This window comes from Thalassophryne amazonica, chromosome 4 (genome assembly GCF_902500255.1).
Source record: "Thalassophryne amazonica chromosome 4, fThaAma1.1, whole genome shotgun sequence".
Lineage (NCBI taxonomy): Eukaryota > Metazoa > Chordata > Actinopteri > Batrachoidiformes > Batrachoididae > Thalassophryne > Thalassophryne amazonica.
This window is the reverse complement of record NC_047106.1, coordinates 45,674,043-45,688,106: the sequence shown is the minus strand read 5'-3', so window position 1 is coordinate 45,688,106 and position 14,064 is coordinate 45,674,043. Positions and strand designations below refer to the sequence as shown.

Below are 14,064 nucleotides of genomic sequence, written 5' to 3'. Positions count from 1 at the left end.
GCAACAACAACCGATGCACGTATTGCATGATGAACATTTGTTTTGTTGGTAGTTTACGTTGGCTGTCAAAGTTGTCAGGCTCCTTTTCTAAATGCGACCATTAGAGTGACAGTGACACGAGCAGTGGAGGAGCTGTGTATTGCTTCTTTTCTGTGCTCTGCTTGTTTCACTCAAAGCATCGTGGGGCTTGATGCACGTCTAGTCAAGCAGGAAAATTTGCTCTGAATATCAAGAGCTGAGAACCGAATGTATGTAGATATCCTTCTGATTGGCGAGTGCACGCTGTCTACACACTGTGCAGCTGGAAGCTCTGATTAGCAGGTTTTGTGACAGCTCAGATGACCACCGTATCCCCTGTATGAAATGACATGTAAAATTAAAGTATTTGAGTTACAGCATTATTTTGTGAAATAAATAACTAAAAAGCATATCAGGAATGCCTTTTCACTGTTGGGAAATAGCCAGAGTGCACCATTTTACATTCTAAAGATACAAAATTATCTAGGACACAATATCCCCAGTCCTACCTAGAGGGTGCTGCTGTTTCTTCTCAGGTCAGCTGCTTACCCTCCCACCATTTACTTCTTTCTGGACAGAACTATGCATGTCCATATCCTGTGCTCAGAACTGCGTGTTTCCACTGTCTATCTGGCAGCATAAATAAATTATGTCATGATACATATCGATCAATATGGGAAAAAATTCTAATAATATTTTTTGCCATTGCCCACCTCTGCCACCAGTGGTGTTTGACTGGCTCTGGCACTGCATAAGGCAGGTATAACTTGATAAAGCAGACATTCACTAACTCATGGGTTAAAGTTCTCCGTCACCACGATGGATTTCCGTCATTTGGAAAATTTAACCACATATAAGCTCGTGCACGTGGTGTCATGCGTGTTTTGGGGCTGAAATATGATAGTCTCACTGTCAAAGCAACATCCCATTCTGCGCTAATCAAAGCAGCAGCAATGTCAGCGTGTATGGCGCCGCACCGCGGGGGAAGGGACTGTGTGAATTTTCACTCCTCTCTGCTCTGTTTACTGCTTGCCATGACCCGCGGTCCTTCTCCTCTCTGTTTTCGTGGTAACATTGGCAGACCTTCCCCAAGTAGAGCGGGGTGTGGCTTTGCATTGAACCAATGAAGCAACGCTTCAATCTGCTGCTTCTGTTCTGTTTTATTTCGCTTTATCTTAATTTTTCCCCACTAAAACCCTAAAGAGCATATATCTGTGAGTAGATTTACCTTTTATGTTAAACCGACCTGTTAGGTCTTCTGAAACAGTTGATAGATGTATTTTATAACTTAAAAACGGGACCGATGCTAACGCATTAGTGTGTCTATGGCATTTTCAATGTTAACATTAGCAAAGCTGTAAAAGAGTCAAATGTATTCAAATTGTAATATTTATTCATTTATTTTTATTTATATATGAATAAATAATAATAATAGTAACAACAACAATAATAGTAATAATAACTAATAATGCCACAATACAGTTTTAGAGAAACAGACAAAAAGAATCTGATAAAACAAAACAGAAAAGATTAAACCAACTAGCAATTAACTTAAATAAATAAATATAGAAATAACTGTTTCCTGTGAACACCTACTGACTCTTACACCTCCACTTCATCCCTGTTTTATTTATTTAAGTTTGACAATTTGTTTTGGTCAAACCACATCTAAGCTGTGTTTTTACACAAGAAAAAAATAAAATGCAGTAAACTGCATATTTGTGTCTTTTTTCATGAAAATATCTTATTAAATATAACATATTACACTTTAGTCGGGCCTTTAAAATACTTTTGTGGACTCTTGCTGTAATATGCTGTCAGTGGTTGAGATAGTTGCTGTAGGCATCTAAAAATGCTCATAATTGGGTGAAACCTGATGGAAATCTCTTTGTGGTGTGTCGGTGATGTATGTATGTGCAAAATAAAACAAAACACTACTCCAGGTATGTTTTTGACGAGAAATAACATCATAACTTTGTTACAAGGTCAAACGTAGATGTTGTGTGATAAAGGCCTTTAATAATAATTCACTTAAGAAATAATGGCAAAACTCACATGTAAGTAAAAAACAAAAAATAAAAGCAATTAATTGAAAAAATAATCAATCGATTACTAAATAAAAATTAGTTGCAGCTTAGTTTGTTTTACGAGTGAGAGCATTTTACCGATTAAATGTGAATAAGTCAGCTTTGAGTTAGTTTCTCAGTGCGCATGCGTTTTCAAAACGAGTGACATTATTACTTTGTGCAGCAGCAGAACAACGTTGTCAGTTGCTTTAGGCCCTAATTTTGTATTTTATTGACTGTACAACCATGACACAGCACCCTTTTGGCGCATTTACCGAACGATCAGAATACTACAGAAGACCAGAATTTTACTTGACAGTTTGAAAGTGAGTTTTCTTTGTTTCAGCGGGCTTCATACCATAAAATTCACTAGAATATACAAAATGTAACTTGCTCCTTTGAAACAATCTCTGGGGGAGATCCCCCAGACCCCTCAGAATCAAGCCCCCACCACCCTTTATATACCTTTTAAGTTCAGGTTTGCATTCTTTTATGCTTTGTCTCTCTCTCCTTAAGGCTATTTAGAATAGATTTGGACCCTGTATAATGTGTTTATTGTACGACGAAGAAGAGGAGGAAACGTTGCCGCGAACAGCGGGAGAAGAAGAAACAGAGAGAAGGGTGGAAATGAGAGTGGGGACTTTGAATGTTGGTATAGTATGACTGGTAAAGGGAGAGAGCTAGCTGATATGAGGGAGAGGAGAAAGGTAGACATATTGTGTGTACAAGAGACCAAGTGGAAGGGAAGTAAGAGCAGGAGCATCGGCAGTGGTATAAATTGTTGTACCATTGTGAGGACAGGAAGAGAAATGGTGTTGGGGGTCATTTTAAAGAAGAGTATGTTAAAAGTGTGTGGAGGTTAAGCGAGTGTCTGACAGGGTGATGATGTGAAGTTGCAATTGAAGGGGTGAGGATGAATATCATCAGTGCATATGCCCCACAGGTAGGTTGTGGGATGGAGAAAGAAGATTTCTGGAGTGTGTTAGATGAGGTGGTGGAGAGTGTGCCCAAGCATGAAAGAGTGGTGATAGGAGCAGACTTCAATGGGCATGTTGGTGAAGGGAACAGAGGTGATGAGGAAGTAATGGGTAGATATGTATCAAGGATCGGAATGGGGAAGGACAGATGGTAGTTGATTTTGCAAAAAAGGATGGAAATGGCTGTGGTGAATAACCTTGCTTTAAGAAAGGGAGGAGCACAGGGTAACATATAAGAGTGGAGGAAGGTGCACACAGGTGGACTACATTCTTTATAGGAGATGCAAGCTAAAGAAATCACAGACTGTAAGGTGGTAGCAGGAGAGAGTGTCACTAGACAGCATAGGATGGTTGTTTGTAGGATGACTTTAGAGGTAAAGAAGAGAGAGTGAGAGCTCAACAAAGGATCAGATGGTGGAAGCTGAAGGAGGAAGACTGTTGTGTGAAATTTAGCGAGCAGGTGAGAGAAGCACTGGTTGGAGGGGAAGCAGTTTTGGACAACTGGAAAAGTACTGCAGATGTGGTGAGGGAGACAGCTAGGGCAGTACTGGGTATGACATCTGGACAGTGGAAGGAAGACAAAGGAGACTTGGTGGTGGAATGAAGAGGTCCAGGAAAGCATAAGAAGAAAGAGGTTGGCGAAAAAGTTTTGGGATAGTCGGAGAGATGAAGAAAGTAGACAGGAGTACAAGGAGATGCGGCGTAAGGTGAAAAGAGAAGTGGCAAAAGCAAAGGAAAAGGCATATTGCGAGCTGTACAAGAAGTTGAATAGTAAGGAAAGAGAAAAGGACTTGTACCGATTGGCCAGACAAAGGGACAGAGCTGGAAAGGATGTGCAGCAGGTTAGGGTGGTAAAAGATGCACATGGTAATGTGCTGACGAGTGAGGAGTGTGTGCTGAGAAGGTGGAGGGAATATTTTGAAGAGCTGATGAATAAAGAAAATGAGCGAGAGAAAAGGCTGGATGATGTGGTGAGAGTAAATCAGGAAGTACAAGAGATTAGCAAGAAGAAGTGAGGGCTGCTATGAGAGTGGAAAGGAAGCATTGGGTCAGATGACATTCCATTGGAGGCATAGAAATGTCTAGGAGAGATGGCAGTAGAGTTTCTAACCAGATTGTTTAATAAAATCTTAGAAAGTGAGAGGATGCTGAGGAGTGGAGACGAAGTGTGCTGGTTCCGATTTTCAAGAACAAGGGTGATGTGCAGAGCTGCAGTAACTACAGAGGCATAAAGCTGATCAGCCACAGCATGAAGTTATGGGAAAGAGTAGTAGAAGCTAGGCTTAGAAAACAGGTGAAGATCTGTGAGCAGCAATGTGGTTTCATGCCGAGAAAGAGCACTACAGATGCAATGTTTGCTCTGAGAATACTGTTGGAAAAGGTACAGAGAAGGACAGAAAGAGTTACATTGTGTGTTTGTGGACTTAGAAAAAGCTTATGATAGGGTGCCAAGAGAAGAGTTGTGGTATTGTATTAGGAAGTCTGGAGTGGTAGAGAAGTATGTTAGGGTAGTGCAGGATATGTACAAGAATAGTGTGACAGCGGTGAGATGCGCAGTCGGAATGACAGACTCATTCAAGGTGGAGGTGGGATTACACCAAGGATCAGCTCTGAGTCCTTTCTTGTTTGCAGTGGTGATTGACAGGTTGATGGATGAGATCAGACAGGAGTCCCCATGGACTATGATGTTTGCAGATGACATTGGTGATCTGTAGTGAGAGTAGAGAGCAAGTTGAGTCTAGTCTGGGAGAGTGGAGATATGCTTTGGAGAGAAGGGGAATGAAAGTCAGTAAAGCAAGACTGAGTACATGTGTGTTGAATGCGAGGGAGCCCAGTGGAATAGTGCAGTTTACAAGGAGTAGAAGTGGTGAAAGTAGATGGAGTTTAAATATTTGGGGTCAACTGTGTCAAAGTAATGGAGAGTGTAGTAAAGAGGTGAGAAGAGAGTGCAGGTAGGGTGGGGTGGGTGGAGAAAGTGGGCAGGAGTGAGTATGTGACCGAAGAATATCAGCAAGAGTGAAGGGGAAAGTTTACAAGACGTAGTGAGACCAGCTACATTTTAGGGAAGTTTGCTGGGCATTATTTTTGCCAGGAACAAACATTTCAGTCAGATGAAAATTTATTGGTTAACCCATGCACTAACTGCGAGTGGTGGCATGACACTGAACCTCTCTGCTCATCGTGAACACGGGAAAGCACATGGTTACTGAATTTTAGTAGCTCACCCTCCTCAAACACATTTCAGCTTTTATTATCACACTCATTCTTTCCTCCTTTTACAGTGGACATAATGGAACCCAAAGTCCAGATGACATCTACAAAACACACCTAGAAAACAACAGTAAGTGACCTGCCTATATTCACTATATCCACTGTTTGTGTATGATTGTAGTTGTGCACATCCTTTACATGATTACTGTGTATTTATTACAAGCTGGTGTACCAAAAACAAGCAGATGGTTAACAAATATTTGTGGATAGATTACGCTAATTATTAACTTCATTTCTGTATTTGACATATCACCAATGCTAGAAGCAAAGATATTTTCTTGGTCATAAATAATGCTTTAAAAAAAAAAAAAAGCAGTCTAGGATCCAAATCTAGCTGGTTGTGGAGAACACATGAACCATCTAGTGTCCTAACGTGGAAAGTTTTCAAGACTTTGAGCAAAAGTTCTGTGATTGTAAACACACAAGACCAATGTCAGTGTTCTCTTCCTCTCAGGTGGGATAACAATAGAAATGACTGCTGTGTTTTAGAATTTGATTATTGTGGTGGATGTCCAATTAAATGGGGGGAGGGGAGGGTGTTACCTTGCCAAATTACAGTTTTACATTTGCATGGCTTTGGGTTTGGCAGGATTTGGAGGAAGTGGCTCACAGGTGGACTCTGCACGTATGAACTTGGCCTCTTCCTTTGTAAATGGTTTTGTCAATGCAGCATTTGGGCAGGACAAGCTGCTCACAGATGATGGCAACAAGTGGCTGTACAAAAACAAAGACCATGGTAGGAAGAAATTACTTGCAGATACTTGTAGCAGCAGCTGCCCACTGCTTCTAGTGCATAGATTCCGTCTATCTGTAATTAGAATGGGTTACATGCAGAGGACATATTTCATACTGTGTAATGTACAACAACAATATTGACCTTCTTTTTAGTCATAGATATTCCGTACTTGCACCTATTACTGGTGTATTGACATTGTATCTTGCTTATTATTTATGATTGTTTTATTGGGCCAGAGTGGGAGGGGGTGTCATTGCATTTTCATTTATTTATTTTAAATAATATGTCCTTCATAATTGTCATCAGGCATGCTGAGTGCAGCAGCATCTCTGGGTATGATCCTGCTGTGGGATGTAGATGGTGGTCTGACCCAGATTGATAAATACCTCTATTCCTCTGAGGACTACATTAAGGTAAGCCTCAAACAAACATTCATACTTCCTCTGAATTCATATTGCTTTTTGATAGATGATTGTATAATATCACAACCCTTTGTCAGTCTTTTTATAAATGACATGTATTTGTCTCTGTGCAGTCTGGTGCCCTCCTTGCCTGTGGCATTGTGAACTCTGGTGTAGGAATGAGTGTGTGACCCAGCTCTGGCCCTGCTCTCCGACTACGTCCTTCACAACAGCAATGTAATGAGGATAGGAGCCATCTTTGGGTAAGAACATTTTGTTAAAAATTTGAGAATGTGCAAGGGTAGGCCAGTTCATGAAAACAAATAATTGATTTTTCTCGTTTTCAAGGTATATTGGTACAGCTGATTGTAATGGCAATAGTTGATCATTATATCTGCCCTCTTGCAAGCAATGAAGAAAACCATTTTTTTGTCCGTCTCATTATAATTGTCAAACTATAAGTTTTTGTTATTATTGTTGTTCAGTCTGGGCCTAGCTTACGCTGGTTCCAACAGAGAAGATGTTCTTTCTCTGCTTCTCCCTGTCATGGAGACTCCAAATCCAGCATGGAGGTATGTTTGTGTTTAAGCACCGTTTTCCATTCCACACACAGTTTAAGAGTGTGTGCTTAAGAGTGTGTTTTGACCTCCAGGTGGTTGGAGTGACTGCACCTGGCATGCGGCATCATCGCAGTAGGATCTTGTAATGGTGACGTGACCTCCACCATTGTTCAGACCATCATGGAGAAGAATGAACAGGAGCTAAAGGATACGTATGCTCGCTGGCTGCCTCTAGGCCTGGGTCTCAATCACCTGGGTAAGGCTGAAAAGACTTGCTGTAGGTGTTGTCACATGTTTACATACATATGTCATGACAACATGAGCTTTGAGTGAATTTTTTGGGTTCACCGACAGAGCATGTGGCTCTGTCCGTGGAGTTGGACTGCCAGTCTGTAGACAGAGGTTTGTTTCCATGTCTGGGTGTCATGCCTGTCTCTGTCCCTGAGCACGATACTTAATCTGCATTGTCCCAGTCCATTCATCTGTTTAAAGGGGACCAGCTTTGGCTGGGGAAGTAACCTGTAATGGGCTGATATCCTGTCCAGGCAAACACTTAAGACTTGCTATGGTTTCCGAGGATAACACCTACCCAGTCGGTCTTAGTTGGGTATAGGACTGGGTTTTCTGTGCAATCTTTCTGCCCAGTGAAAGGAACAGTTCAAAGAAATCATTAAAGCCCAATTTCCCATGACATTTATGACCATGATGAGTGTATGTAAACTTATGATCCCAACTTTAAATGTTACAAGCCCCTTTTCTATGTGGAACTGGTAATTTTTTTATTTCTTTTGATTTGAAGATAACCTTATAACAACAGAGATTTGACATATTTGAGGTGATGGTTTTTACATACACAGTAACATTAAATAAAGCGCTTACTGAGCAAAAAAAAAAAGAAGTTATGCAAGTTAAAACCTGATATGAGTAGTTTATCAGTGCAGAATTTCAGCATACATTATTCACTTCTAATCTGATTGTAACATTTACTGTCTATATTTGTTTTCATTTCATGTCTGCAGGTAAAGGAGAGGCCATTGAGACAACACTGGCAGCTCTCCAGGTTGTACCCGAACCTTTCCGCAGCTTTGCCAATACACTAGTGGATATCTGTGCATATGCAGGTCAGTTTCAGCACCTTCAACTTTCAGCTATTCCAAATTATACATTTGGTTGTTTCTGCACATTCAGGTATGTGTTAATCCTCCATATTTCTTCACATAAGCCTATTAAACACAATTAATTTACACACCAGGGCCCGCTTTATAAATCAGTCTAATCTTTAAGTCTGCTGAACTTACTTAGTCGACTGCGGTTAGTCACCCAATATTATCCATCTAATCACTTGTAGATGAACCGTTTTGTGTTTAGTTGTTTTTCACTGGACATAATGGCCTTGCGAGTGTTGTTGCCAAGAAACGCCTCCAATGCATGAGAGTTTTGTTGACTTCCAGGTTGGTCGTTGTCATGAACTGTCTAGCCTTTGTTTTGATAACTGGTTTTATTAACATTTACGGACACATACGAACTGCAGAATGACCTGCTTAGCTCTTAGCCCAGCACTACTTCTTCTACATACTTACAGCACTTGCGTCTAGCCAACAACCGGACCCTGAATTGGGTCAGATACTGGCCTCTCTCTCCTAGCCTGTGATTGGTTGACGGCTGAGATGCTGATGTCAGCCTCACGTTGATGTGGCGCGAGCGCTGCTCTCCTGTTGGTCATTTAGGAGTGGAAAATGTCACGCCACAATGGAGGCCAATATCCGGCCCAATTCATAGCTGGGTCGGTTGTTGGGCTTGTTGCTGTGCACACAACGCTGCTCATTTGTAACAGCGACGTCTGGTGGCTAATGTGAGAACTGTCACAAACACATTACATGACAGTCGTCTGCTACAACCATGGCCAAAAGCAGAGGAAGGTCTCCTTTGATGAGCGATGTAGAAGTGCTCTTGAGAAGTTCCATCAACTGGGATACGTGATAGCCGCCAGTTTTTTGAGGTAAGACACTGAAGTTTTGCCGACTAAAATAAGATTAGCCTCCCCTGTACCAGGCTAGTACGTCCCTTCGGCTGTTCCCTTGTTTTCACTCTGGGTCACCACAGCAAATCCAAGGTGGATCTGCATGTTGATTTGGCACAGGTTTTATGTCGGATGTCCTTCTGACTTAACTCCACATTACATGGAGAAATGTGGCAGGGGTGGAGTTTTGAACTGGGAACCTTCTGCAAACCAAGCACACTAACCACATGTCCACCACCCCTGCCACTTGTCACCACTCTTGTACCAGGCTAAAATTTAAATTTAACCTTTATTTAATTAGATTTAGTCCCATTGAGATTGAGATCTCTTTTACAAGGGAGGACCTGAACTATTTTTAGTTTCCAGTTCACCTAACCTGCATGTCTTTGGATCTGGGAGGAAGCCGGAACACCCGGAGGGAACCCACAAAAACATGGGGAGAATATGCAAACTCCACACAGAAAGGCCACAGGTGGGAATTGATCCCATGACCTTCTTGTTGTGAGGCAACAGTGCTAACCACTAAGCCAGTGTGGTGCCAACTTTAGTTGGGTAGCGCAAAACTTTAGCCAACTAAGCGCTTTGTGCCAGAGGTGGGACAAAGTCACTGTCAAGTCATCAATCTGCAAGTCCCACGTCAAGTCTTAAGTCAGCTTGCAAACAATTGGTGGTCATTATGACTTGAGACTTGACATGGACTTGCTGATTCATGACTTGGTGACTTTGTCTCACCTCTGTTTTGTGCAATGACTAATGTAAAAAAAAAAAAAAAAAAAAAAGTCAACTGAGTTTATTTGACTAAACAAGATTAGACTGCTTTATGAAACCAGGCCCTGTGGTTCTGTTGATTTAATATCCTATTTCTTGGATATTGTTGCAGTAATTTGTTTCTTCCACCATCCCAGGTTCTGGTAATGTGCTCAAGGTGCAACAACTCCTACACATCTGTAGTGAGCACTATGAAGCCAAAGAGAAGGAAAAAGAGGATGACAAGGACAAGAAAGATAAGAAGGGACAAAGACAAAAAAGAGAGTGCCGCTGACATGGGCTCCCATCAGGTGTGCACGTGACTATCATCTGTTACCTTGTACTTTGAGCTATGAGAAATAAAACAAGTATAACATGTGATAATATTTTTTATTTTCCACTCTTAAGGGTGTAGCTGTTCTTGGGATTGCCCTTATTGCCATGGGGGAGGAAATTGGTTCTGAGATGGCGCTGAGAACATTTGGACATCTGGTCAGTAGCACTTATTCAATTTCTCACTTTGACTGAATGCTTTCTTATTCATGTCACAAAATGTCCCATTGAGCTTTGCAATTGTCCACAACATAAAACACTGCATCCCTGGAATTCACCAGGATAGCAGGAGAACTTCATGGACTGATAGCAAATTAGCACAGTTAGAAGTGACACATCATAAATGTGATAAAAAGAGGGCTTATCAGAAAGCATCAGCGCCAGAACTTACTGCTTGATGAGATGCCATCAGAACCCATGCAGTAAATTTTAATGCAGCCTTCCACAAATGTTCAGTACCCACTGTAGTTACACCACTTAACCATCGTCATAACCACCATGGCTGTAGTATGGTTTTGTAACCATATGTGCAACTCTTGTTTTTACATGTGACATCATAATATAAACATGCAAAACCCCAAGAGGGGAGGGTAAAATTCTACTTTGTAGTTTTCCTGTGCGTGTCTGTGTGAGTGAATAGTCTTTTTATATATATATATATATATATATATATATATATATATAAATTTTTTATTTTTTGCTGTCATATTTCTTAAATTTCCCTGTACTTCTGGAGTAATGTGGCTACATTGTGTTAGCGCCAGCTCATGTAAAATGACTAACAGCACAGTTATTCTGTTTATCCCATCAGCTTGCGTTACGGTGAGCCCACCCTGAGGCGAGCTGTACCTCTGGCGTTGGCTCTCATGTCAGTGTCAAATCCTCGTCTGAACATTTGGACACATTGAGCAAGTTTCCCATGATGCTGATGCTGAGGTCTCCCACAATTCTATCTTTGCCATGGGCATGGGTTGGCAGCGGTAAGTCCTAATATACTGTAGGCACTCTATACAAGGCAGTAACCTGTGTCAAGTCATCATTCCCAAGGAATGACCCAAGGTTTAATTACTTAATTTCCTCATTTGTGTGATGCAACTGATTGTAATCCTTATAGCATGCATCTTTAAATGTGATGTATGATTTTCACTTACGCATATTTCTTCATTCTGTAAACATGAGTTAATGTTGTTTTTCCATAGGCACAAATAATGCACGTTTAGCTGCCATGCTGCGGCAGCTTGCACAGTATCAGCAAAAGACCCCCAACAACCTCTTCATGGTTTCGACTGGCACAGGTAAGTGGCAACCTCAAAGACACTCCAGAAACAAATAACTGTAGTGATTATGTGTATGTTATTTGTAGTTACTTATTTTTTGCTGTTTGTAATTTCACAGGGTCTGACTCATTTAGGTAAAGGCACACTCACCCTCTGTCCATACCACAGTGACAGACAGCTGATGAGTCAGGTGGCTGTAGCAGGATTGCTCACTGTACTTGTGTCCTTCCTTGATGTCAAGAACAGTAAGTGCATTTTTCTTCAGTTACCAGCTTGAGTCAACACATTTGCTGTTGTCTTGTATCTGCCACCTGGCATTTATTACTGTTATTTAATAATCCATTCTCTGTCGGGCAGTGGAAAGTAAACGGTTTTATTACATGGTCAAAAAAATCATCATGGATGTGCATAGTGAAATCTATCAGTTGCAATCTGGGTTATGGTTAAGGCTGCATTGTCAGAGCTCCTCAGGATAGGTCTTTGGTTTTTCTGGTTTATTAATTTCCCACACTTATTCACTTTGTGTGTTTCAGTAATTCTGGGGGAAGTCTCACTACATCCTCTATGGTCTGGTAGCAGCCATGCAGCCACGCATGTTGGTCACCTTTGATGAGGAGCTTCGACCGCTGCCTGCTCTGTCCGAGTTGGACAGGTTAAAACCTTCAGTAGAAATTATCTGGTGGGGATAAAAGATTGAGTTAGTTGCAAATGTCATCTCATTGGTCAGTTTTTCTTGTCATGGAAAAAGATAACAAAAAGAGGCTCAGTCTTTCCTACAGGTAAATGAAAATGTTTCAATATATCATAGTCTTATTTATGTAATTTATAGCTTCCCTAAAAACGTTGATGGACGGGGTTTCTCATTGTCAGGACCGCCAACTCTTTTCAGATATTGAAGGAGTAATGGAACATCACCATAACTTTTGCTTGAGTTTCTTTTACAAATAACTGGACAGTGTTAACAGCTGTATCATTTGTTATGATTGATGATGGATATATTTCTGACCTGCATCTCTGACCGACAGTTTGGATCCATAAGTATTTAAACAGTGACATTATTTTTTTATTTTTTATCTCTGAACACCACTATAGTAGAGTTGAAACGTCACAATCATGTTGTAATTGAAGTGTAGACTTCCAGCTTAGTTCTTCTTCATAAAAGTATCACATGATAGAAGGATGGTCACTTTATACAGTGTTCCACCCTCTTCTGAGGCCAATGATGCTAACATAATTGTAAGTGTAAAGATTACTATTAATGCTTGGCTGAAAATTCTTATCAATTGCCAGTTGCAAAGGATTCAAATCATAGACATCACCAAATGTAGAGTTTCATTCTTTGAGATGCTTCATCAAGCCTCAACTTTAGTTACAGCTTATTGTCAGTCTTTCTTTCTTCATTTTCTTTTTCTCTTCAGTAAGTAAAAATCATGTTTGGTTTGATCAGTCAGGTGACTGACTTGGCTTTTGAATATTCCATTTCTTTACCTTGAGAAGCTCTTAGGTGTTTTCACAGTTGTTTGTTTGACTTTACACTGGTAATGATTGACCAAAACACTTCAGAATTCATTCTGCTACTTTCATCAGCAGTCGTATCATCAACAAAGGCCAGTTATCCAGTTCCACTGGCAGCCATACATGCTCATGCCGTAACATTGCCTCTACTATTTTGATAGATAATGTTGTATACTTACATCATGGTCCAGGCCTTTAATCACCTATTTTCAAATAATCTTGGTCTCATGTCAAAAGAACCTCATTCCAGAATTGAGCAGGCCTTTTTTTTTTCTTCAATGGGGAAAAAGACTTTCTGGCAAGTCTAAATCTGGCCTCCTATTCTTGAGTGTTCCCATTGGTTGTACCTTGTTGCAAGTACTCTTTTTTACATTTATGATGGCGCCTCTTCATTGCAGACTTTGAATCGAGACAAGTTGACTGCCAATGTGTTTTTGATGACTCAGTGTTGTGAATAGGCTTTTTTTTTTTTATTGCCAAGGGAAGAATTCTGCCATCATCCACTTTGATTAACTTATTTTTGGTTTTACTGAGATGGCCAGTGCATTCCTTCTTTTTGCCACTGTTGGAAGTTCTGCTATTTGTCTGGGTTTGCTTATTTTCAATACAGTGATGCCCTCCTTCACTTGCATTGACACCTCTTTAACCTCATAGCATTCCAGTGAGGGACCAAGACACCTGGCCTTGAAACTACTTTTCAGTCAATTGTCCAATGACTTATGGCCTCTGAACTAAATAGTAAATATATTTTTGTTAAACCCCCATGAATTAAAATCTGAAAGTCTACAGTACGATAAGCACATCTTGCTTCATTTTGACTCAACCGGGTGGGTACACAGAGGCTATATTACAAAAGTTGTCACTGTCTGGACAGATGTACCCAACTCTACATATGGAGTAGACCAAATTTAATCAAGGCTTTTTCATTAAACAATTTTTAGGTAGCCAGTATGTTTCTCCTGTTTCAATTCCACACACACATTTGTGAGAAATGTAATTGAAACTGTCAGAGTAACTAACACAGCACATCTTGAGCTACTATAATTACAATCCCTGGCAAAAATTATGGAATCACTGGCCTCGGATGATGTTCATAGTCAGTTTGTTAATTTTGTAGAAAAAAAAAGCAGATCACAGACTGAC

The 14,064-nt window shown here is 40.6% G+C and overlaps 1 long non-coding RNA gene across 1 annotated transcript; it reads left to right on the top strand.

The window, feature by feature from the left end:
* The first annotated feature begins 11,410 nt into the window (after positions 1-11,410).
* On the top strand, positions 11,411-12,035 carry LOC117508147. Its single transcript, XR_004559995.1, has 3 exons — positions 11,411-11,424; positions 11,525-11,651; positions 11,940-12,035. It is a non-coding gene; the product is annotated as an uncharacterized LOC117508147 (long non-coding RNA).
* Positions 12,036-14,064: the final 2,029 nt, after the last annotated feature.